The 26168-nt window shown below is 38.4% G+C and overlaps 1 long non-coding RNA gene and 1 other non-coding gene across 6 annotated transcripts in view; one reads left to right on the top strand and one right to left on the bottom strand.

Moving 5' to 3' along the window:
- LOC121101263 overlaps positions 1-26168 on the top strand; it is a 124417-nt gene that overhangs the window by 80109 nt on the left and 18140 nt on the right. For 4 of the 5 annotated variants that reach the window (XR_005833228.1, XR_005833231.1, XR_005833227.1 and 1 more), the window contains one exon: positions 24091-24210. This is a non-coding gene — a long non-coding RNA (uncharacterized LOC121101263). Of the gene's footprint in view, positions 1-24018; positions 24211-26168 lie in introns of those variants that run through there. The other variant, XR_005833232.1, reaches the window with a different exon arrangement.
- Positions 7943-8071, bottom strand: LOC121101457. Its single transcript, XR_005833445.1, has one exon.

Genomic DNA, 26168 nt, shown 5'->3' with positions numbered 1-26168 from the left:
GCTGAACACCAAACACAGAACAAGGGAAACTTCATGTTGCTGTCCACCTTCCCCCTAAACCTTATTTTCCCGTACTCAGAAATGGCTCAACGATAATGAAACTATTTTGTCGATTAGTTTTATTAACCTGAGCTATAAACTGATCGAAGCATTTGGAGACTTTAAAGAGGCAGAGATTGAAATTTCATATCGTTCAGTTCCAATGTTTGGCTTCCTCGGGAGGTTCAATTTTTCATCTGTCACTTTTCAATCCTAACCTTGATTTAACAAGTCTTGCGGAAAATTATTCATCTTTGTGTGAGAAATCTACTGAGAATGGTTGACACACACTTCTAATGCATGTCAGGAGGAAGATGAGCTGGCTCATGCATGTAGCAATATTCGGCTTGTGTTCCTGAAGCAGTCATCCCCTGACTAAGGACACACTCATCACTCACCATCTCATCTTAATTAACTTATATTTTCATTTCAGTCAAAAGCAAACAAATCACAATCTGGCAACCCCGAGGACGGATGTTCCTCAAACCAGATGCTTGTGGTGTTCGTCGGGCACGTGCCATGGCTGCCATGATAATGGCGATCTGGAAACTGACCAGCACAATTTCTACTTAACCAGACAAAAAGCAATTGGAATTAAACCATGCAATTGCATGACAAAGTAATCAAAACAGCCATCTTATGTCACTGAATAGAGTTGGAAAGAATGAATCATACATGGTAACCCTCCTGTTACCCCTAGGGCAGGGAGTGTAGACGGAGCTTGATCGTGAGAGATACACTGAGGACCCCTTGGTCTGCAGCATGTCTCACTCTGAGTCCTTGCAGCATGGACGTCTGCTTGGAGACAGTAACTCTCTACCTTCTCCCGGCACCTTTAATTTTAGGGGGATTAGATTGTTATTTTATTAAGGAACTAGATGGGGAGATAAGAAAGAAAAGGAGAGTCTGGAAGGAAAAAAAAAAAAAACCCAGGATGATGGTGAGGGCAAGGAGGCTCTCGTGTCATATTTTACTCATTTGAACCTTCTGGAGACACCCCAGGTCAGAGAATGGAAAGAAAGGGCAGTCAAGAAGGCATTATGAAATTTGACAGGACATAATGGTTATAGCCTCTGCGGACTGAATGTCGGCTGAGGGACAGGAAATGTACTAGATATTTATATGCACTAGGGCCATAGGGTTCTTGAACTTGGCTGCACATGGGTATCACCTGGGGGAGCTTAAAAACAATACTGGTATCTACACCCTCTCCCAGAGATTCCAATTTTGTAGGTCTAGGGTGAGGCTTGAGCAATTGGACTTTTAAAGGCTTCCCGGGTGATGCTAAGGGGCAGTAGTGTTCGAGAAACACTCAAGTTCGTTCTCTCCACAGCTTTAGAAGGTAGGTATTAAAAACCACATTGTAAGGGCGCCTGGGTGGCTCAGTTGTTAAGCGTCTGCCTTTGGCTCAGGGCGTAATCCCGGCGTTCTGGGATCGAGCCCCACGTCAGGCTCCTCTGCTGGGAGCCTGCTTCTTCCTCTCCCACTCCCCCTGCTAGTGTTCCCTCTCTCGCTGGCTGTCTCTATCTCTGTCAAATGAATAAATAAGATCTTTAAAAAAAAAAATCCACGTTGTAAGAGTGGCACAAGTAAGATTCCAAAGTTAAATACGTTGTCTCAAATCACGCAGCCAGTAAGTGTCGGAGCAAGGACTGAAGCACTGCTCTGCCCGACTCTGGGGCCTGTGCTCTTCCACGAGCTCGCCTGCTGCTGTGCTGGAGAGTACTGGAGCGCAGGGCGGGAGAGGAAGGAGACCCTGCCCTGGGTAAATGATAGAGCACTGCTCTTCATTATTCATCTTTTATATTAGAAACGGAGTGTCCATATGGAAACTGGCACGGCAGCAGCCTAAAAAAATGCTACTAACATTTTATAGCTCCTTATTCCTAAATTAAACTGATTTTCTATTTTTAGGGACATACACGCGGAGGTTGGTTCTCTGTGCTCCTTGACTGAGAGAAAAGCAAGGTTATATTGGAATTGTGCTTCAGAGATTGAAATCAGTTCCCTTCTGTTTTATGAATGGATTGCAGTGAATATATTTGGCATTTTATAATTTTTCTTACCACTCCCATTATCTTTTTTCTAGCTCACTTTTCAAGTGACAGAGTGATTTATTGACTGTCTTTTAGAAGTTCCATTTCACTGAACAAATGGTGAATATAAAAATCTGCGACTTGACCTAACACTGACTCAGATATTCAAAAGCTTCATTTGATTAAAAAGAATTCACAGAAGTGGAGACCAATAAATGTCAGATTATAAGAAAACTGAGAAAATTCCAAGATTTGTTCTTTTAAAACTCAGCAGGAGATAATCCAAATGACATTTTCTTTTAGGATAACCAGAGTCTGGGTCTGCTTTCTCTTTGTAAATTACACATGGCTGTCTGCCATTGACTTCCATTATCTTCACCTAACGAAACCCAAACTCCTAGCACATTTCAAGAAACAGCCTCAGTAAACATATCTTCTTTACTCTTCCTGCCAAAATGCAGAGCAGATTATGCACAGGGGGACTCGAATGGGTAAAGCCAGCGTGTATTGGAAGGGGAAGCCCCAAACCAAAATAAAACTTCTATATTCTTTTGGGAATTGCTTAGTTATAAAACGTCTGGTAATTACTTATAAAAGCAAAAGACTGGAAAGAACCCAAATGATCATCAATAGAGAACTGACTAAAAACAGCAACAACAATGACAAATCACTATGCAGCCTGCATTGTGTTAATTTTTTTTTTTAGGTAGGATAATGGTATTGTGCTTAAGTGAGATAATGTGCATATTATTAGTAATGAGTATTGAAATATTTAGTGATAAAATGATACCACATCTGTGATTTTATTTAAAATTCTTTAGCTAAAATAAAAAAACTTCTCATTTCAAAAAAAAAAAAAAACAAAAAAAAAACGACCTAACAAAATAAGACAAGAAAACCTCTAAGAGGTAAAACCAAGTATGACAAAAATGTTGATAAATTTTTAACTCTGAGTGGTGGGTATATGGAAGTTTATTGTGCTGTTCTTTCTACTTTTATGTATGTTTGAAAGTATTCAGGGGTGTCTGAGCAGCTCAGTCAGTTAAGCGTCTGACTCTTTCTTGATTTCGGCTCAGGTCATTATCTCAGGGTCTTCAGATTGAGTCCCACATGGGGCTCCACACTGAGCATGGAGGCTGCTTAAGATTCTCTCTCTCCCTCCCTCTCTTTCTCAAAAATAAATAAATAAATAAATAAATAAATAAATAAATAAAACTTCCTTTAAAAAAAGTATTAAAAATCGAAATATTTAAACACTGATAGAATCTAAGAATTAACAACCTGCTTCTTGCCACTTGCTGAAGGATGTATAGCCAAGCATTTACATTCTTTCCTGTGCTTCAGCATCCTTCTGTTACACACCTGGAGCAAAGCCACCGAATACAGTACTCAGGTATAACTAACTATAGGCTCATGGAAGTATCCCATAGATCAGGATAAGTAGTGACTTCATGGAAAACTGGGCTACAAACCCCATAAATGGAGAATGTTCTCATTTCCATTGGTCTTGGGAAAAATTATTTACAGCCTTAATTGTTTAAAGCAGTCAAGTCACTGTTTAACAAACGTGATTCAGTTTAGACTGGTTGGGATTCTAGCAAAATAAGATCTTGTTATTTAAATACTGTTAATAAGGTTGGAAAGAGCCTTTCAAATGTCTGAAAGCTGCCAGATAGGGTTTGTGGCCTCAGGTACATGTGAAAGAAGGTGCTAGTTTAAGTCTGGAACCTTCACTCCCACACTAAATCCTCCAGAACCCTCTCCACACTCAACCTCATCCTGCCTCTTCCTGTGCAGAGCTCAATGCACATATGGGGGACCCCAGCTGGGTCAGTACCACAGTCCCAAACCACTCAGGACCTTGCTCCACTCTCCTCCTGCTTACTTTATCCTATAGATAGCTACTTTTACTTGGGAGATCCATAAAATCCAGGGGTGTGAAATAATTGCAATTTGGGGGGATTGATTCTGAGTCCAAATTAAAGTGGAGACACTGGAAAGGAGCTTAGAGAGTCCCAGGCCGTAGTACCCTCTACTCCCAGCAGAAACAAACACAAGTCCTTCCTGGAGGTAATAATCCTGTTATGGCCTCCAGTTTCCCTGCAGATTAAAATCAGCCGAATATGAGCTCATAAGAAAAAACCATCAAACGCCCAAGAAAATAAGTCACCATGAATGAAACTCAGCAGAAACAACAAAAACTTGAGCCAGGGCTCCAACATTTCAGATATTGGCATCATCAGACACAGGATATGAATGAGTTTATAAAATGTTTAATAAAATGAAGGGTACAATCTAAAAATAAATCATTAAGAGGTGATCAAAAATGACCAGTTATATAAAAATATGATGATACCACATGGCGAAGTTGGGGTGATCTCACAAATGCAATGTAAAAAGGTACAGACCTACTATGGAAAATAGTTAACTATTTTATAAAACTAAACACGTACTTACAATGCAACCCAACAGTGGCACTCTTGGGCATCTTCTCCAGAGAAATGAAAACTTCTGTTTACTCATACATTCATGCATGAATGTTTATAGCAGTTTTATCCCTAAAAGCCCCAGACTGGAAACAACTCAAGTGTCCTTTAGTGGGTGAATGACTAAACATGACTGCATCTACATCACGGGCTACTCGCCAATAGAAAGGAAGCAATGACTGATACTTGGAGCAGTAGGATGAATCTCAAAGAAACTATGCTGAGTCAAAAGCCAAGCCCTAAAGTTTATATGCTGTGTGATTGTATTCAGACAACATTCTCTACATGACAATGCTTTATATAGAGACAGTGCATTAGTGGTTGCCAGGGGTTTGAGAGAATTTGAGCAGTTGGGAGGAAGGGACGCTGATGTGGCTATAAACTCAGAGCATGAGAGATTCTTGTGGGGGCAGAATTTTTGTCTGTCTTGAATATAGGGGTGGCTACATGGGTGAATCTACGTGTGATAAAATTGCCTAGAACTAAACACACATGCAAGTGCATATAAAACTGGTGGAATTCGTATAAGATGCATGGATTTCATTAGGATCAATTTCCTAGTGTGATATTGCTCAATAATTATAAAGGTGTTACCACCGGGGGAAACGAGGTGAAGCATATACGGTGTTTCTCTGCGTTATTTCTTTCTTATAGTTGTGGGTAAACCTACAATTATCTCAAAATGAAAAGTTTAATTAAAAAAAACAAAAAACTATATACCATTCTTTTTCTTTTTTTTAAAAATTTTCTTATTATGTTATGTTAGTCACCATACCTATATACCATTTTTAAAGCAACAAAAATGGAAGGTACATTGACATAACTTTAACAAAATATGTGCATGATCTATGTGGACAAAATTTTTAAACTGTATTAGCAGACAACTAGAAAAGATATAAATAAATGGAAAGATAATACACATTTATGGGTTGAAAGACAATATTGTAAAGATAATATTGAAGGTAGAAATCCATAAAATTCCAATAAAAATTCCAAAATAATTTGTTAGGGAAGTTGACAGGTGGATTCTAAAATTAAAAGGCCCAAGAATACTTAAAATACCTCCAAAAGGAATAAGATGGAGGTATTTATGCTACCAAATTTGAGGACTTCCTATAAAGCCATGGAAATCGGTATCGTATGCTTATGATCATACATAGACAAATTACCTAATGGAAAAAAGTCATGTACACATGCAAATTTCTTTATAATAGTGCAACACATAGTGGATTGTCCTGGGAGAAATTGACTATTAGCAAATTTCATTGGACACTTGGTTATCTAAATAAAAACTGAAAGTAAATTACTACTTTTTACCTTTCACGAGACTAAATACTTAAATATGAAAATTTCAGAAGAAAATATAGGAAAATATTTTATGACATAGGGGAAAGAAATAATTTCTTAAACATGATACAAAAGTATCAACAAAGCAGGAAAGATCGATAAATTTGGCAAAATTAAAATCAAGAACTTTGGTTCACCAAGACCCTGTAAAGAAAATGAAAGTAGAAGCTCAAACTGGCCAAAAATATTTATGAAGTATAAAATCAGTAAAACATTAATAATCAGAATACAGAAGAACTATAAACCAAATAGAGAATGTCAAATCAATAGAAAATTTAGCAACATATAGAAGAGGCATACAGAAAAGGAAATACAAATGTCCAATGAACTTATGAAAAGTTGCTCAATCTTAATCAGAAATGTCATTTAAGACAACATTTTTATATCACTAGATACCATTTTTATATCACTAGATTGTGATACCATTTGTCAAAACCTATAGAATGTGGAACACCGAGAGTGAACCATAATGTGAACTCTGGATTTAGGGGTGATAATGATGTGTTGGTGCAAGTTTATGGATTGTAACAGATGTGGTAGTCTGGGATGCGATGTTGATATTAGGGGAGGCTGTGTATGTGTGGGAGAATGGGGGCGCATTGGAACTCTAAACCTTCTCCTCGATTTTGCTGGGAACCTAAAACTGCTCTAAAATGTAAAGCAGTAATGTATCAATGCTAATTTCCTGATTGAATTGTGGCTATGTAAGAGCATGTCCTTATATAAAGGAAATATACCTTAAAGGATACAGCAGTGATAGGGATCATGTCAGCAACCCGCGCTCAAATACTTCAGGGGAAGAAAAAATGTACTTGCAATTTCTCTTTAAGTTTGAGATCATTTCAAAATTAAAAAAAAAATTTTTTAATGAAGCTGATCATGATCAGTGGTCTAATGGGAAATTTCAGTGTTTTCAGGTTTTTTTGCCCGCTATTCTTGTTTCCCCAAGTTAGAGGCATATAGACTCCTAGTCACTTTGCAAATCTGCAAGGCCCCAGGGGAGCAATTATTCGCAATCTGGTGTTCACTTCAGATAGCCACGTTTTCTTCAGGGCTGACTCAGGTTGCTGACCCAGTGACTAAGAGTCTCCCCTAGGAGACAAGTTATAAATGGCCATCTGCCCAGGTGCAATTTTATTTTTTTTTAAGGTTTCCATTTCTGTGTTCTAAAATATAGGGATGTCAGATATAGGTTTGAGGGCATTTCGGGCCATTCCGTCAGGCAAAATAATGGAGAGTCTCAACCTGTCCATCATGCACCTTCCTTCCTCCCCCAATGATGCTTTTGGCATTTCCCAAACCCCCTCTCCAGTAAGCCTTCTCTGTCTGTGCCATCTTCCTTCCTGCGTGGACCCAGCTCAGATGGACCACCCTTCTGAGCAGCTAGAGTCCTATGCTTGCTGCTGATGGTCTACTTTTTAGAACTTTCTGGGTTTCTTTTCTTTTTCTTTCTTTTTTTTTTTTTTTTTTTACGGTTACACAAAAAGTGGTTTATTGCTTTTAGAACAAAATAAAGTCCTTTCAGAACTTTTGTTAGTGAAGAAAAACTGTTAAAATTTGAAAACTTTTCTAAAATAATATTTTGTCAGCTGATGGAAGTTGGCACTTCAACCGAGACAACTTCCCACTTGCAACGGTGTGGAGCCTGAGTTGCCGGGTTAGACAATGGCTAACCTAGAAGCCGGGCTTGCACTCGTCGCCTGTACACTGAGCATCAGGCCTGACCTCCTTGCCCTTGCGCCTGCGGCGCTCCTTCTTCTCCAGCACCCACTCCTAGCTCTTCCTCACCACCCCGCGCCTCGCAATCCTCTATGGGCCCCTGTTGAGGTGAGTTTACTTGTTAGCTGTTGCCTGTGGGGCAGGCAGGGAGCCAAGCCACTTTTGGGACAACACAGGCTAGGATCCGCTCATGAGAGCCTGGCACTATCCAAGGAGAGCTAGAAGTCCCATGCCCGGTGCTGCCCCTTCAGACCCTAGTCCGGCTGTGGGGTCAGCAGTCCTGCGATAGCCCAAGGGGCGGCTCCCAGCAGCTACAGATGTCTGAGGCAGGAAAACAAGGCTACCAGCTCATGGCAGCCCTAACAATGATCCTCCAGAGCCGATCTTGGCCTCCAGCCTTGGCTGAGGAGAAAAGGGACCCCTCATAGCCCCACAGGAGAGGCCCTGGCTGGGTTTCTTTTCATAATCGAGATTTACCTCTGAATATAAACTAAGTTTACTATAAGCCCAATGAACACAAGCTGGATTTAAATCTAGACCTGTATCTAGTGGGAGACTGAGTGGCTTTCAACCTGGTGGGAGAGCCTCCAGGAGAAAGGTAGAGGAACGTCCAGTTGGGTTTGGAGCGCTGGCTGTTGTGGGTGAAGCCACTGCTCGTAGGACTCTTAGTTACCCCTGTCATCTCTCAAGCCTTCGGGAAGGATTGGTTTCACTTCATGGTTAAGGCTTGGATTTTGATTGTTAAGGGACGGAACAGTAAAGCAAGAAGAGCTTCTCAGCCAAGGCTGAGGGCAAAGTTAGGGAAAGTTGGTCATGAGAAGTAAACAGACTCTTTGTTATGTTTTCTAAATTTTCTGCAATGGGTACACAGTGCTTTTATAATCAGGAAAATAGTCATATGTAAGAACTGTACAGATACACGGGCCAATAGTGAGTGGCATGGTGAGCGTTTGAGGTCACAGGGAGTCCCACAGGGAAGCTATTTTGGATGGACACCTACTACTCTTCACCTTTTTCTAACTCTAGTGTAAGAACACTAGATCTACAAACATTTTTTGCTCTTGAAAAATAAACTCAAACTTGCCCTTTGCATTAACGATGCCCACTGATGTCAGTTTTGAGAGCATGATTGACAATGAAAAAGTAAATTCAATATAGAATCAGTGGTAACTTTAATGAGAAATTATGTTATTTACTCCAGATACTAGTCCTGTACCAATAATGTGGTGAGAAGCTGTTGAATTTTCCTTAAAAGGTATGTTGTATTTGTTTGTAAGTCTGTGAGTCACTATTTTGATTTAATTTTGCAACACTTGACTTCATAGTCTTCCTTTTCTTTTTTTAAAGTTGGTAAAAAATTAATTGTGTCACTCACTTGGAAAATTAATATTGCAGGAGACGCCAAGGCATTCTGCAAACTTAAAGATCGTTTAAATGTAACTCTTGAGTTGGCTGGAGACTTACCATTAATTATTTAGAGGTTTTCTGAGTTTTTGTATTGAAATCTTAGTCATTGTTTAAAATGTATCACTTATAGTTCTTCTTTCAGTTGCTCATTATTTATTCATCAAACTTATTTTGGGTTTCTGCTCTGTGCCGTTATGTGCCTCGGTAAATAATTGATTGATGCTTGCCTTCAGAGAGGTTACAGTCTAGTAGAGGAGATAAGATGCATATGAGAAATAACTATACACATCAGACCGTGAGAAGTCCAGCAAGAGTTAAGATAGGTTATGTGGAGGTAGAATAGTGAGTGTGGTGAGGAAAGAGACAGTGAGGCTCTTCTCAGGGGAAGGAAGAATATGGCAAAGGAAGGAAGGCAGAACCTGAGGTATGACGTGAGAAGAGAGAGTAGAGGCTACAGCTTACATGGAGGCTAAGGCCTTTGAACACTATGGTTTCTGTGAAGTGCACGACAGGTTTGTGGGCTTTACGTGTTGTGTTCGATAACAACCTCAAACCCGTTATAGGTGACAAGTAGGTTTCTGTGTGCCATGGTAGACATATTCTCATAAGGTAGCCCTTTCACTTGGTTGGGGGAGTGGGCTTCATCTGTTCTGTTGGTGAACTATTTCACTCTCCCAGTCATTGATGAAGTAGGGTCTTTTTTGTTTTGAACTTCACACCTGCGAACGTCCATTTTATATGTCAACTTGACTGGGCTACCTTCCCAGTTAATCAAACATTAGTTGAGGTGTTGCAGTGAAAGTATTTTGTAGATGTAAAGTCCATAATCAGTTGCTTTTAAGGACGATTGTCCTAGATAATCTGGGTGGGCTTGATTCAATTCACTGAAATGTCCTAAAAGCAGAACTGAGGCTTCTCAGAAGAAATCCTGCCTGTGGACTGGAGCTTCAGCCAGTGCCCCTCCTGACAGCCCGCCCGTGGATTTCAGACTGGCCTAGCTGGCTCCCATAGGCACAGAAGCCAATTCATTCAACAAATCTCTTAATATAGATCTCCTACTGGTTCTGCTTCATTGGTTGAACTCTGACTGATATGATACCCAACACGAAGATTTTTACACTCCCTTTTCTAATTATGCTCCTTAGTTTCCTTTACTGAAAATTTTTCTTTCCTAGTGGTCTAAGAGATGTCAAATCCTCCAACTTTTCTTTTCCCAGGATTTGTTTATTTTATACTGTGAACTCCAAAACTTGTGATTTGGTTTTTAACAAGTTGATTTTACTCTATTTCTTTATTCTGTACTATCTAGTGATTGTTCTTTCTAGTATGTTCTTTCTCTCTTTCCTATCCATCAGTGTCTGTTTTACTCCTAGGAATTAAGTTCTACAGGGACAGGGGTCTTTGACTGGTTAATCTATGTTTGCCAAGCACCAAGAACACTGCCTGGTACATAGGAAATATTCATTATATGTTTACTGAATGAATGAATGAATGAATGATATTTCTTTGTATATATCCATCTATGCATTTATACGCTGCTCATACAATGGTAACATCATTACGTAAAACATTTCTTTCTGTCTTCACTGTGAGGTTTGTTGGTGGGAGGCAACTATTTTGGGTAAGCAAATCTGATTTGAAGATCCAAACTCTCCATCGGGTTTGTAATTCCAAGATCTAGACATGGGGTCAGATATAAGGTAACTAGTAACTGGCTGTAGATCTGCGAAATGCCCTCTAATTTAGCCCAAACCCAGGTAATTTAACCTCTGTTCATCGAATACCTGCATTTATCTCTCAATCAGTTCCAAACTCAGAGACAATTCAAGAGGGCTATATTAATTATACCCCGCAAACCATGCAACATGCATTTATGGAAAAAAATCAATTTTTGGTCTTTTCTGGGAATAACATGCTTTTTTGAGGGGAGAACCTATTGCTCTTCTGACTTGAAAATTTTTGTCCTAGTGGGAACTGCCAATCGTACAGTATTCAGTCCTATCGTCAAAGACGGGTGCACGACCTAAGTCAGAGTTCTTCCCAGGGATTTTTTTTTTTTTAAATTGGAACTAAGGAAAGTAAGCCTGTTCTTCTCTTGTGTCATTCTGATATATTTTATATTTTTCCTCTTTTTCATAAAAGTTTAAGATAGTGGTAGGCCATCTTTCTGCAGAATTAGTTATGAATTTTGGAATGGCATCTGGAGGCAATTCTAGAGCCACCTGACTAAGCATGCCATTGGTCCTGCAGTGCCACCAATCGAAATGAGAAATACTTGATTCAAAAAGGCCCCAGTACAGATTCTTATAGAATTTTCTTTAGTAATGCCAAAAATTTAAGAGAAGGGAAGGGAAAGATAGGGTGAGCTAGGAGGAGGATTCCTAGCTAAATTTAACTTTCTAAGTGGTTCAGATAGTAAGCAATAAGATGTCATTCAGTCTGGATTGTTGAAATCAGATTCAAACAGAATTATACCATCCACTGTTTTCTGTCTAATAAACGTACCAACTTTCTCAGTGAATAATCTTCGGTTACTGTCCTTAGAAGCCTCCCTAGGATTTCCCGATCTGGTGCTACATCGGGCATCCGCTGGTAGTCTCTCCTCTTGTTTCTCAACTGAATCTGGCACCCACTCTGCATTTCTTTATTATCAACTTCTCCAAGCCATAAACCCTGCCGGGTACAATAATATCCACATTCTTTTACCAGACATAATATTACTTAGTCTCTTTAGTAGTTTAAATCTTTCAAATTGTTCTCTAGTAATAAAATAGGAATGTATTTTCATCTGGGAAAACATAAAGATTTATAGTCTTTTGAAATACTGGGCTTGTCTTACTTTCATTCAATACAATATTTATCACTTTTGGTCATTAGAACATAATGTTCATCTCAAAGAAAGTCAATACTTTTATATGCTTTTGAACATGAAGTGCTGTTAGATTCTAAAACTGATTCAAGTAGACAATAGAGTGACTAAGCAATGGGATTTCGCCTCTTCTTTGAAAATCTCCCACTTGTAGAACTCTGTGATTTATGAGCCAAGCTGAAAAGGTTTATTAATCTCTCTGGTAATCAGATAATTATAGCAAAATGTACCTTACTTAGAACCTGGCAGAGGGGTGTTTGAAGTCAAGCGTAGGCAAAATCAGGGGAAACAAAACAAAACATTGAAGCTTTTCAGACATATGTAATCAAATCCATTTTGTTCAGAATAAGGAGCATAAAAGCATCCCTGTCCTCTGGCCCGGTCTGTACTACCCTTCTGTTCTTTTGACACTGGTGTATGTTTTGTTAAACACATTGTCAAGATAGCATCATTCCTCCCTTCTTGAATGTCTGTTGCCTGCCAGGCCCTGTGCCAGGTATCTGCTGCATACGAACGTGAAGAAAGCAGTTTCTTCTGAGGGGGAGCTTGTGATGTCCTGAGGGAGATAGGCATGTACAAAGTGTATAAGACAGACCTTTAAGTGTGTCCTCTTCCACCTTGAGGAAAGGGCCGGCTGTGGTGTCTCACACCGCTGTGGGATCTGGGCCTGGTGGGGCCGCAGGAGGTGGACCAGGAGAAAGGCTAAGGCTGAGTGAAAATGGCTAGCATCCGAGACTGAGAGCAGCTCTCGGGGGAGGGGGGGGACATAAAATTAGAGGCTAAGAGCTGGCGAATGCTGGCATATGATGGGACATGAGCAGCCTGTCAGGAAGAAGACAGGGATCTTCTTAGGGCCACAGTAAGGATTCAGGTACAGAGATCTTTTTTTTAATTAATTAAAAAAATTTTAACTTTTAAATTGAAATATACATAGAAAAGAGTACACAGATCATAAAATATACTTCAGTGAGGTCCAACACCCGTGTAACCTTGACCAGCACTTCAGAAGGACCCCCTCCACCACCCCCCTGCACCCCTCCTGGGTCATTACTATCTTCCTCCCCCTCACTGTTCCCATATTTGACTGGTTTTGAAATGCATATAAGTGGAAACATAGAGTATGTATTCTTTCATGTCTTGCTTCTTTTACTCAGCATTATGATTTTAGTACCTAAGTCTATTGTTGCATTTAGCAGGATTTCATTCTTTTTCACAGATGCAAAATATTCCATTGTGTGAATTTACAGAGATTTTCTATACTTTCTACCATAGATAGGTATTTAGATTGTTTCCAGTCTGGGGTCTAATACAAATGTTACTTCAATAAACATTTTGTACATTTATTTACTACATCTGCATGTGTTCCTGTTGGCGGAGTCACAAGGGTATACACAGGACAACTTGAGTAGGTTTTGTCAGAGTTTTCCAAAGAGCTTGTATCAATTACACTCCCTCCACTGGTTGTGTTTGTCAGTTCCCACTGTTCCACAACCCTGTCCACACCTGGGATTGTCAGACCTTGTAGTTTCGGCCTAGTGTGTGTACTGTGCTGTATTATTACAGTTTTAGCCTACTTTTCCATAATTATGAATGAGATTAGACATCTTTTCCTATGTGTATTGGCAGTTAGGATATCCTCTTTGGTGAAATGCCGATTCAATTTTCTCATGATTTTTCTATCAGATTGGGTTTTTTTTTTCTTATTAATTTAAAGGCATTCTTTATAGATTCTGCCTATGAAACCTTTATTAGTCTTGTGTTCCACATATTTGTTCTTTCTATGTTCCTCAAATTTGCACTGTCTTGATGCCTTTTGGTAAACATTTTCTTTATTTTAATGGGGTCCAATTTATCAGTCTTTTCCATCTTGGTTAGTATTTTCTGTGTCCCTTAAAATTAGAACCACCCTATGATCCAGGAATTGCACTACTATATATTTACCCAAAGGATACAAAAATACGATTCAAAGGGGTACATGCACCCTGATGTTTATAGCAGCATAATCAACCATCGCCAAACTATGGAGAGAGCGTAAATGTCCATTGACTGATGAACGGATAAAGAAGATGTGGTATATATACACACAATGGAATATTACTCAGCCATCAAAAAGAACGAAATCTTGCCATTCACAGTGATGTGGATAGAACTAGAGGGTATTATGCTAAGCGAAATAGGTCAATCAGAGAAAGACAAATACCATATGATTTCACTCATATGTGGAATTTAAGAAACAAAACGGATGAACATATGGGAGAGGGGGGAAAAGAGATAAGGAAACAAACCAAAAGAGACTCTTAAGGGTAGGGAACAAACCAAGGGTTGATGGAGGGAGGTGGGTGGGAGATGGGCTAGATGGGGGATGGGTATTCAGGAGGGCACTTGTCCTGTTGAGCACTGAATGTTGTATGTAAGTGATGGGTCACTGAATTCTACTCCTGAAACCAATATTGCATGGTATGTTAACGAACTAGAATTTAGATAAAAATTGGAAGAAAAAAATATTTTCTGTGTCCCACTTAAGAAAAGTTTTCCTATCTCAAGATCTTGACGTTTTGTTTTTTTGCTTTACGTATTTAGACCTAAATTCGTCTAGAATTTACATTTATATATAATTTGATGTTGGGAACAAGTCTAATTTTGTTTTCCATATAGATATCCAATTGACCCAGAATCATTTATTGACGAGATTGTCTTTTCCAAAGGGAAAAAAAGGTTGTCTTTTCCTACTGTTCTGCCATGCCACATGTATTAAAAATCAAGTCCATATATGTGTGGATGTATTGCTGGACTCTCTTCAGCCCCACTGCTATATTTATCTGTCCTGATGTCAGTACCACTCTCTCTTAATTACTGGAGCCTTACAGTATGTTTTCATATGTAGCTAGGTAAATTCTCCCACTTTATTCTTACTCTTTAAGATTGCTTTAACTATTCTTGGCCCTTTGCATTTCTATGAAAATACTAGAATTCAATGATCAATTTATGCTAAAAAAACCCTGTCAGTGCTTGGTTTAGGATTGCAATGAATCTGCATACCAATTTAGGTAGGATTAACATCTATAATATTGTTCTTCAGTTCATAACATGGCATATCCCCCCATTTGTTTAGGTTTTCTTTAATTTCTCTCAAAAGTATTTTATAACTTTCTGGTTTGACATTTTGAACACATTTGGTTAGATTTATTCCTAAATTGTTTTTTCTTGAGTTTTTTATTCTTATATATTCTTATATGTATTCTTAAATCTACTTCTTAAACTCATAGAGAAAAGTACATATACCATAAGTGTGGGTAGCTTTGTGGATTTTCACAAATCAAACATGACTATGTAGCCAGTACTCAGATCAAGGAACAGAATATTTCCAGCACCTTAGAAATGTGTTCAAGAAATAGATACATAAGAAAATATCATGAAGATATTCCCTGATGTTTTTTCTTCAAACTTTATTGTTTAAAACCTTTTGGTTTACAATTTTCCCACTAGTTTACAAAAACCTATTGGATTACAGATCCATGTGGAGATAGATGCCAAATTATTTTTTTTTAAGATTTTATTTATTTATTTGACAGAGAGAGACAGGGAGAGAAGAAACACAAGCAAGGGGAGTGGGAGAGGGAGAAGCAGGCTTCCCGCTGAGCAGGGAGCCGTATGCGGGGCTCGATCCCAGGACCCTGGGATCATGACCCGAGCTGAAGGTAGACGCTTAAAGGCTGAGCCATCCAGGCGCACCCAAATTAATTTTTTTCTTATATATGTCCAGTTGACTCAGCACTATTTATTGAAACAATCATCCTTTCCCTTTACATTGCAAAGTTACCTATGCCATCAAGCAAGTGGTTGCATACGTGTGGTTCTTTTTCTGGACTCTGTGCGGTTCTGTAAGCAAGTTTGTCTCTCCTTGCACTAATTCCATATTTTCTATTTCTGTATCTTCATGAAAGGTCTTAATATGTGATGGCACAAGGTGTCCAGCTTTGTTGCTCTTTAAAATTGTCTATACTTGGCACATTTAATTCCCATATAAATTTTAGAATCAAATAATTAGTTTTAATAGATAAAACCCCATTGAATTCTAATTGACTCTCGTGTATTAGTTACCTATGTGCTGCCTACCAAAATATAAATTATCCCAAACATAGTGGCTTAAAACAACAACATTTATTATCTCACAGTTTCTATGGGTCAGAAATTTGGGCGTGGCTTACCTAGATCCTTTGTTTCAGGGTCTCTCACAAGCTTCAGTGAAGGTATCAGCTGGGACTGTAGTCATTTCAAAGCTCAACTGGGGGAGAATCTACTTTTAACCTGGCTCATGATTGTTGGTTATGTGGGCTGCTCCAAGGTGGCAGATCGCTTCATCAAAGGGTGCAAGCTGAGAAAGCAACAGAGAGAAACTAACAGCAAGGTAGAAATCACTATCTTTTATAACTTTAATGGAAGTAACATCCCATCAGTTTTCAATGGGATGCTTTTATTTTACTATAGTAAGAAACACATAACATAAAATTACCATCTTAACCATTTTTAAGTGTGTAGTTCAACAGTATTTAATATGTTCACATTGTTGTGTTGTTACACATCTCTAGGGCTTTTTCATCTTGAATCATTGAAACTCTATATCTGTTAAACACTAATTCTCCAACTCTTGGTAAGCACTCTTTTTACTTTCCCTTTCTATAATTTGGACTGTTTCTAGACGTTTCGTATGCATAGAATCATACATTTGTCCTTTTGTGACTGGCTTACATCACTTTTGTCATATTATATTTATTAGACACAAGTCAGTAGGCTAAGGTCTCCATCAAGTGGAGGGTATCAAACGAAAGTGGAAGTAGTTGGAGATGGGAATTACTGGGATCATTGCTGTTGAGTTTAAGCATTTTTATATATTCTGAATTCTGGGCTATCATCAGATACACATTTTGCAAATATTTTATCCCATTATGTATAGTCTCTTTTCACTTTCTACTATTCTTTTATGCACAAAAGTTTTTAATTTTGATGAAGTTCAATCTATCTATTTTTTCTTTTGTTGCTTGTACCACTTTTGATGTCACAGCTAATAGTCCTTTGCAAATCCAAGGTCATGAAAATTTACCCCTATATTTTTGTCTAAGGGTTTTCTGATTTTAGCTCTTATATTTAGTTCATTGCTCCATGTTGATTTAATATTTTATATGATGTGAGTAGGGGTGCAACTCATCCCTTTGCATGTGGCTATTCTGTTCCAGCCCCAATTGTTGAAGAATCTATTCTTTCCTCATTGATTAGTGTGGGTATCTTTGTTGCAAAACAATTGGCCAGGAGCACCCAGGTGGTGCAGTCAGTTAAGTGTCTGACTCTTGGTTTTGGCTCAGGTTGTGATCTCAGGATGGTGGAATCAAACCCCTTGTTGGGCTCTGTGCTCAGTGTGGAGTCAGCTTGGAACTCTCTCTCCCTCTCCCTCTGCTTCTCCCCACCCCTCTTTCTAAAACAAGTAAATAAATCAAAAAAAAAAGAAAAAGAAAAAGAAAATCAATTGGCCATAAATGTATGAAGTTATTTCTGGACTCTCAGTTTTTTTCCATTGCTCTATATGCCCATCCTGATGCCAGTGTCACATTGTCTTAATTACTATAGCTTTCTACTAAGTGTTGAAATTGGGAGATGCAGACCTTCCACTTTTGATCTTCTTTCTCAAGATGGTTTTGTCTATTGTAAGTTCCTGTACTTTCATATGAATATGAGGGTCAGATTTTTCATTCGTGCAAAAAAAAAAAAAAGCCATTGGAATTTTAATAGGCATTGCACTGAATCCGTAGATTGCTTTGGGTAGTATTGATTACTAAACAACATTAAGTCTTCCAATCCATGAACATGGAATGTCTTTCCATTTATTTAGGACTTCTTTAATTTATTTCAGTAATTTTCAGAGCTTAAGTCTTCCACCTTCTTGGTTAAATTTATACATATACATAGGTGTTTTATTCCTTTGGGTACTACTGTAAATGGAATTGTTTTCTTTATTTCTTTTTTGAATTGTTCATTGCTGGTGAACCTTTTGACTTTTGAATCTCTTGAGAGTTCAACATTGAGCCTCTCATTTACAACCTCCAGAATTGTCAGATGCCTCTAATGGAGAAATGATACAAATGCTGGTCTTAGCACTTTGGACTTTCCTCATCTCCTGGATATTGGCTTTACAATTATACACTTCTTTGGTACAAAAATATGTTGTTAACTAAGATGTAGGCCTCAAAGTGTTTGTTTGAGTCAACTAGAGTTCAAAGTACAAGGCCAGACAGAGATAATACATGTTGGAGCATAAAGGTGAGAAAGAACACAGAACTGCTACCAGTCCTGACCTTGCCCCTCTCTGTGTCTCACTGACAAATTGTAAATTATGTCAATTTTGTTACCTGAATAGAAATGATTAAAGCCAGTGCATAGTGTGCTTTTGTAGATTAATGGAGAGAAACTGAGCACAGCTCCTTGTAAATGTTAACTGTCATTCCTAATTATAACACTAGAGAAGGAAATTAGTGAGAGGATGAGCTGATAAAACCCTGAGTAGGGTTATTAGAACTAACTTGGTATCTATCCCTTGTTATTTCATAAGTATGCCTATCTATCCTAAAGAATTTAGGATTTATCAGATTAACCTAACAAGATATTTTAAATTAAAAATGGTAACATGAAAAAAAATGGTAACATGAAATTAAAAATATTAAATTTGTTAGCTCTAAAATAATTTCTTTCTAAATGGAAAATTTTCCTTTAGAAAAAGATGAATATAAGTAAGTCTTAATTTAAATCTACACTGGAATTAGTGTCAAATTGAGGACATCCATAAAAAATGCTCTATAAACAAATATTTAAAAAAGGATATAGGCATATCTTTAAAAATCTTCAATTATTAAACTGCATTGGTAAAATCCAAAATTCAAAAAGTGATGGTTTTATTTGTATCCTGCTTCTGTGAATTTTTCCTGTCCCTAACTTTTGCCAGCTGTTATGGAAAAGTCTGTCACTTATCATATGAATAAAGAGAGAGTAGATGGATTTGTTTATATTTGTCACTACTGGTAAAAACGACTTTTACCCTGTGCTAATAGTGAGTTATTATCCCTATTTTCTCATATGAAGGATAACACTTCACTTTTTTCATTAGTTCAGCTACCAACCTTTTGAATAACCATTGATATGATTAAGTGAGTTACTGACAAGTTGAGCCAACAAAATAATGAGAGCATATGTCAGTCTCTGAATATTTTTGTTCAAAATCTGATATTAATTTTTGAAAAGAAAACTAAGAAAGTCTTTAAAAATCTTTCTTTGTGAATTTATTACTGAAGTTTAAAAATATTTTAAGATGTTAAGGCAGCATTCCCAAATTTATTTAAGATTTCAGTTATTATTACTAGAACATAAAAGGTGTTTCAATGGTTAAACAAGTTTCAGAAACTTTGGGAGTTCAACCAATATAATCTGATTCTTTACTTCAGGACATTGCAAAATCTGTAATGTGATAATGCCCATTGTGAATATCTAGGAAAGTGAGTTTGGGCTAGGATTTATCAAATATCGGTTCCCAGAATCACAGAGTATATTTCTCAGCCTCTTTTCTTTGAAACACTCAGGAGAGAAATTTAAATTAGTAATCATTTGCCAATGGATCTACTTCAAAAATTTAATCCTTCATGCTCTGAAAAAATGTTATTTATTTATTTATTTATTTTAATAATAATTTTTTATTATATTATGTTAGTCACCATACAGTACATCCCTAGTTTTTGATGTAAAGTTCCATGATTCATTACTTGTGTATAACACCCAGTGCACCATGCAATACGTGCCCTCCTTAATACTCATCACCGGCCTATCCCATTCCCCCACCCCCCTCCCCTCTGAAGCCCTCAGTTTGTTTCCCAGAATCCATAGTCTCTCATGGTTCATTCCCCCTTCTGTTTACCCCCCCTTTCTTCTTCTCTTTCTTCTCCTACCGATCTTCCTACTTCTTATGTTCCATAGATGAGTGAAACCATATGATAATTGTCTTTCTCTGCTTGACTTACTTCGCTTAGCATTATCTCCTCCAGTCCTGTCCATGTTGCTGCAAATGTTGTGAAATCGTTCTTTTTGATGGCTGAGTAATATTCCATTGTATATATAGACCCCCATCTTCTTAATCCAGTCATCTGTTGAAGGGCATCTCAGCTCCTCCCACAATTTAGCTGTTGTGGACAATGCTGCTATGAACATTGGGGTGCATATGGCCTTTCTCTTCACTACGTCTGTATCTTTGGGGTAAATACCCAGTAGTGCAATTGCTGGATCATAGGGTAGCTCGATTTTTAACTTTTTAAGGGACCTCCACACCAAAGTGACTGTACCAATGTGCATTCCCACCAACGGTGTAAGAGGGATCCCCTTTCTCCACATCCTGTCCAACATTTGTTGTTTCCTGCCTTGTCAATTTTTGCCATTCTAACTGGCGTAAGGTGGTATCTCAATGTGGTTTTGATTTGAATTTCCCTGATGGCTAATGATGTTGAACATTTTTTTCATGTGTCTGTTAGCCATTTGTATGTCTTCACTGGAAAAGTGTCTGTTCATATCTTCTGCCCATTTTTTGATTTGATTATTTGTTTCCCATGTATTGAGTTTGAGAAGTTCTTTGTGGATCTTGGATCCTAATCTTTTATCTGTGTGTCATTTGCAAATATCTTGTCCCATTCCGTGGGCTGCCTCTTAGTTTTTTTGACTGTTTCCTTGGCTGTGCAGAAGCTTTTGATCTTGATGAAGTCCCACAAGTTCATTTTTTCTTTTGTTTCTCTTGCCTTTGGAGATGTGTCATGAAAAAAGTTGCTGTGGCCGATGTCAAAGGGGTTGCAGCCTATGTTCTCCTCTAGGATTTTGATGGATTCCCGTCTTACATTGAGGTCTTTCATCCATTTGGAGTTTATCTTTGTGTATTGTGTGAGAGAGTGGTCAAGTTTCATTCTTTTGCATGTAGCTGTCCAATTTCCCCAGCACCATTTATTGAGGAGACTGTCTTTTTTTCCACTGGATGTTTTATCCTGCTTTGTCAAAGATTAGTTGCCCAAAGAACCGAAGGTCCATTTCTGGGTTCTCCATTCTGTTCCATTGGTCTATGTGTCTGTTTTTGTGCCAGTACCATGCTGTCTTTTGATCACAACCTTGTAATATAGCTTGAAATCCGGCAACGTGATGCCCCCAGCTTTGTTTTTCCTTTTCAACAATTCCTTGGCGATTCGGGGCCTTTTCTGGTTCCACACAAATTTAAGGGCTGTTTGTTTCAGTTCTTTGAAAAATGTCATTGGTATTTTGATCGGGATGGCATTGAAATTATTGATTGCTCTGGGTAGCATAGACATTTTAACTATGTTCATTCTTCCGATCCATATTTAAATGTGATTTACTTTTATCTGTAAGATATGGATATTTCTTGGAAACTGACACCTCAAGATCAGTATAGTAGTAAATATGGCATCAACAGGTAATGAAATGATGTCTTAGCCCCTTTGGGCTGCTATGACAAAATACCACAGAGCAGGTAGTTTAAACAAAAGGAGTTCTGGGCTGGGACTCCAAGATCAAGGTGCCGGCAGATTCCTTTCCTGGGGAGAGCCCTCTTCCCAGCTTACAAATGGCTGCCTTCTCGCTGTCCTCACATGGTAGAGAGAACTCTCTGTCTCTCTGTCTCTGTCTCTTTCATGTTTCTTCTTCTGAGGGCACTAATGCCGTCATGAGGGCTTCACTGTCATGACCTAATTGCATTGTAAAGACCCCGCCCGCCAAGTAGGATAACACTGAAGTTTAGAGCTTCAACACAAAATTTAAAAATAAACTTATTTGTATGTTATTTTCAGAAGTTGCACTTCAAATAAAAGGACAAAGTCTGAAAAATAAAAACATAGGAAAAGATGTATTAGGCAAATACTAATTAAAAACAAATCAAATGAAACAGGCTTTAGGAAATAAAGAAGTGCCCAGTACAATGATAACATTTTCAATTCACCAAGAAGATATAGCAGTCCCAAACTAGGTCCATAATATAGCTTACATAAAGGTGAAAATTAGTGAAACCAAGAAATGCACAAAACAAGTGTTTTGGTGGAATATTTTAAAATCCTTGTCATAGTGATTGATAGCTGAAGAAAGAAATTTACTAGGTCTATAGAATATTTAAACAATGTAATCAATGAACAATCTTAATTAAATGGACATGTGCTCAACAACTAGAGAATGCACATTTTTTTTCAAATCCACACAACACATTTATAAAAAGGAACTACATACTATGCTGCAGACCAAGTCTCAATATAGCTTAAGAAGTGTTATTATACAGACTATATTTTCTTACTTCAGTGCAACTCAGGAAAAAATAAGTAATAAAAATAACTAAAAGTACTATGCATTTGAAAATATAAATGTGCAGTTTTAACACATTCAAAAAAAGATATTTTAACGAAAATTGGAAATCACTTAGAACCGATAATAGATACGCTATACATAAAAACTTGTGTGATGTAGGGACTCCTAGGTGGCTCAGTTAGTTAAGCATCTGACTCTTGATTTCTGCTCAGGTCATGTTCTCAGGGTTGTGAGATCAAGCCCTGTGTTGAGCTCTACATTCAGATTCTCTCTCCCTCTCCCTCTGCCCCTCCTGCCCTGCCCCAAACAAACAGAAATATAACTTGTGTGGTATAGTTAAAAACATACTTAATAGGAAATGTATATCCTTAGATTCTTATATGCATAAAGGAGACAGGATGAAAATCAATAAGGCTCAACTTAAGAAATAAAAAAGTACACCAGGAGAGCATCCATTTATACCATTCTATTTCTTTTTGTTTTTCATATTGATTTGTCACATAACACTTGATTTTACTTTCTAATCACCTTCAAAGTCTCTTTCCCATGCCCTCGTGTAGGTTCAGCTTTCCTGATTTCCTCCCCACTTAACTGGCTTCCTAACAGTATTCGCTATCATCCATATCCTCCTCTCTTTAGTCCATTCACCTCTTTGGTTAAATGCCTAAGTATTTCATTGTTTTTGATGCTATTGTAAATGAGATGTTTTATTATTTGTTTTCAGACAGCTCATTGTGAGTGTATAGGCAACTGGTTTTGTATGTTGATTTTGTATATTGCAACTTTGTTGAATTTATTTATTAGTTCTAACATTTTGTGGGGTATGTGCCTAGGAGTGAGATGGTCCAATCATGTAATAGTTCTATTAGTTTCTGAGGAGCCGTCATATTGTTTTCCATAGTGTTTGCACCATTTTACATTCCCACCCTTCCCAACGCTTACTATTCTCTGTGTTTTTGGTAGTAGCCATCCTGTTGGGTATGAGGTGGTTAGGTATATTTTTAAGCACATAAAATTCAACAGACTTCAGCCAATATTAAGCTTTCACTGAATGCATTAAATATCTTCTCAAAGCACCACATAGTGCAAATATCTAGTCTACATGGCCAGTAGTTTACCAAGTCTGTGAGAGCAGGGACCACACCCTAGCATATGCCTAGTGCAGTGCCCAGCACAGGTCCTGCATTTGGTAGAGATCAAGGTATTTTGGTTGCGTGAAGGGTGTGTTTCTATTGACAATGAACTTGGGAATGAACGATGTGGTGCTTGTTACCATCGATGGATGCCAGTGTCAAATGTGTGATTGCTGACAAGCTTAGGATTCAGGGGACCCTCTGTTTCCCTTTAGCAGCAGATTCGAAGTGAATGCTTGCCTTGCCTTGTTGGTTGGCATCAGTTGGTCTTAAACTTCAATGAATAGTAGAGAGTTAACATTCTGTGTATTCCCTGAATGCCCAAATGTCTTACATTTTAGAAAGAGCACAGTGGAGTAAGGAGACATGTTGAAGAACATGGCTCTGCACCTAGGAGGTATGTGACCTTTAAGAATGATCTGATCTCTCCAATGCCTTCATGTGTAAAATGGGATTATAATACCTATTTGAGGACATTGGCAAGGATTTAAATGAGGTAATATATGTAAAGTGCAACGCATATGTGTGTAGACATTGTTATAAATACATTTTAATTAATTATGTTTTTTCCTTTAATATGTGACCCCCCCCCCCATTGGTAGGAGGGTTCCTGCACTAAAATCTGTGAATAAAGTGTAGAAGACTCCTAAAATTTCTCTGGATTACCTCATTAGAATTACGTCGAGCAGGGGATGAAAATCCAGCACTGATGTGCTACTTTGTAATCTACATGACACCAACTAGAGTAAGGATGGAGTGAGATCACCACATTTTCTCTGGACTCAGATAAAGAGGTGAGTTAAGGAATCAATGCCTGATCTCTGTCATTATGAATGTCCTTGATCACTATGGTGGAGTTTACACATACCTCCCTCAACTTTAATAAACATATTTATGTCAGCTAATATTCATTAGTGGGCATTCCTTTGAAAGGTCTTGAAGCAGTGAAGAAATTGAATTTTGCTCTGAGCATTCTGAAATTCAAAGATACTTTGTATCTCAGAGAAGACTTTATCCTCATGGTTTAAATCTGAATCATTTTTTTTTTTTAAGATTTTATTTATTTATTTGACAGAGAGAGAGAGACAGCCAGTGAGAGAGGGAACACAAGCAGGGGGAACGGGAGAGGAAGAAGCAGGCTCCCAGCAGAGGAGCCCGATGTGGGGCTTGATCCCAGAACACCGGGATCACGCCCTGATCCAAAGGCAGACGCTTAATGACTGAGCCACCCAGGCACCCCTAAATCTGAATCTTCTCGATGGTGGTTTATTCCATACCTTTGGCCCCAGATTAAAGGCAGGTTAGTATGTGTTACTAAACATGTGGGATGTGGTTTTATTTTTTTTTCCACCTATAATAGCACTGTGCAGTAGAAATTTCTGGACATTGGTGGAAATGTTCTGTAATTTTATTCTATGTCATAGAGTAGTCACTAGCTGCATGTGGCTATTGAACACTTGGAATGTGGCCAGTGTGGATGAGAAACTGAATTTTTAATTTTATTTAATTAGTTAAAATTTAAACTGAAGGGCACCTGGATGGCTCAGTCAGTTAAGCAATCTGCCTTCAGCTCGTGTCATGATCTCGAGATCTTGGGGCCCTGGGATGGAGCCTGGAGTAGTTGGGCTTCCTGCTCAGCCGGGAGTCTGCTTTTCCCTCTCCCTCTTCATTACCCCCCTGCCCAGCTCAAGTGCACGCTCTCTCTCTCTCAAATAAATAAATAAATAAATAAATAAATAAATAAATAAAATCTTAAAAAATTTAAACTGAAATGGCCACATGTGGCTAGTGACTATCTTCGTGGCTGGCTGGACAGACCAGCCCAGCACATCTTTAGGAAAATGACAGTTGCTGTACAACCGTATGAGATACATTAGCAAATGGCCTCAACTGGGTAAACTTACTTGTGGCCCCTCACTCTGCCTTTTTTGTTTGTTTGTTTCAGTTTTATTTTCAATATAATGAAGGCAAAATGTTATTCTAAACCAAAACTGACCAATTATAACTGCTGCTGGAGATAGGTGCAGGGAGGAATAATTCATTCAGAGGGAAACTGTGTTTCTCTACTGCTTTTTGCCTTTTGTAGAGACAGGAGGGAAAGAGGTAGAAACAAAAGACTGAAATTTCAAAGCCCTGGTTAATTCCTCTACGTGCGACTGGAGGAGGTCCAGTTTAGAAAACTCTTCCTTTAAGGATAAATATTAACAACATTGTAGATATACAAAAGGAGACCCAGAGTTTTGTAGTGGGTGAAGAATGACTTCATTTGAATTTCCAAGTAAGAGAAGCAGGGAGTCCAAAACTAGGAGAACAGGAGGAGGGAAAGATGAAGATTGGGGAAGCATGGCGTTGCACTTGGTACAGAGAAGGGCAGGAGGGGGTTGTGCCCGCTGAGAAAGCAGCTGATGAGGAACCCCAGGCTTGGGAATGCGACTCTGGGAACAGGGATGTTTAACCTCCAGTGTTAATTTGATTGCATCCCTCCATTTGTAAGCCCTTCTTCTGCGCTCCAATCTTTAGCAAACCCTACTCCACCCACAAAGCACTGTGCAGATTGTTTGGGGCAAAGGAAAGAAGAGGGGCTCTGTTTCATATGTGGATCAGCACAGAGATAAGTGAACAGCCTCAGAGGGGAGGTTCAGGTAAGATGGGAATGGCAGGACTAGCAGTGAAAATATTTGATTATGAGAATATGTCCCCTGATCATTCTGGAGGGATGACATAGTCAAAATCTCAAAGAGCCAAGTCACCT

This window comes from Ursus maritimus, unplaced genomic scaffold, assembly GCF_017311325.1.
Source record: "Ursus maritimus isolate PB19 unplaced genomic scaffold, ASM1731132v1 scaffold_10, whole genome shotgun sequence".
Classification (NCBI taxonomy): domain Eukaryota; kingdom Metazoa; phylum Chordata; class Mammalia; order Carnivora; family Ursidae; genus Ursus; species Ursus maritimus.
The sequence above is the reverse complement of the archived record's forward strand: the minus strand, read 5'-3'. Positions and strand labels throughout refer to the sequence as shown.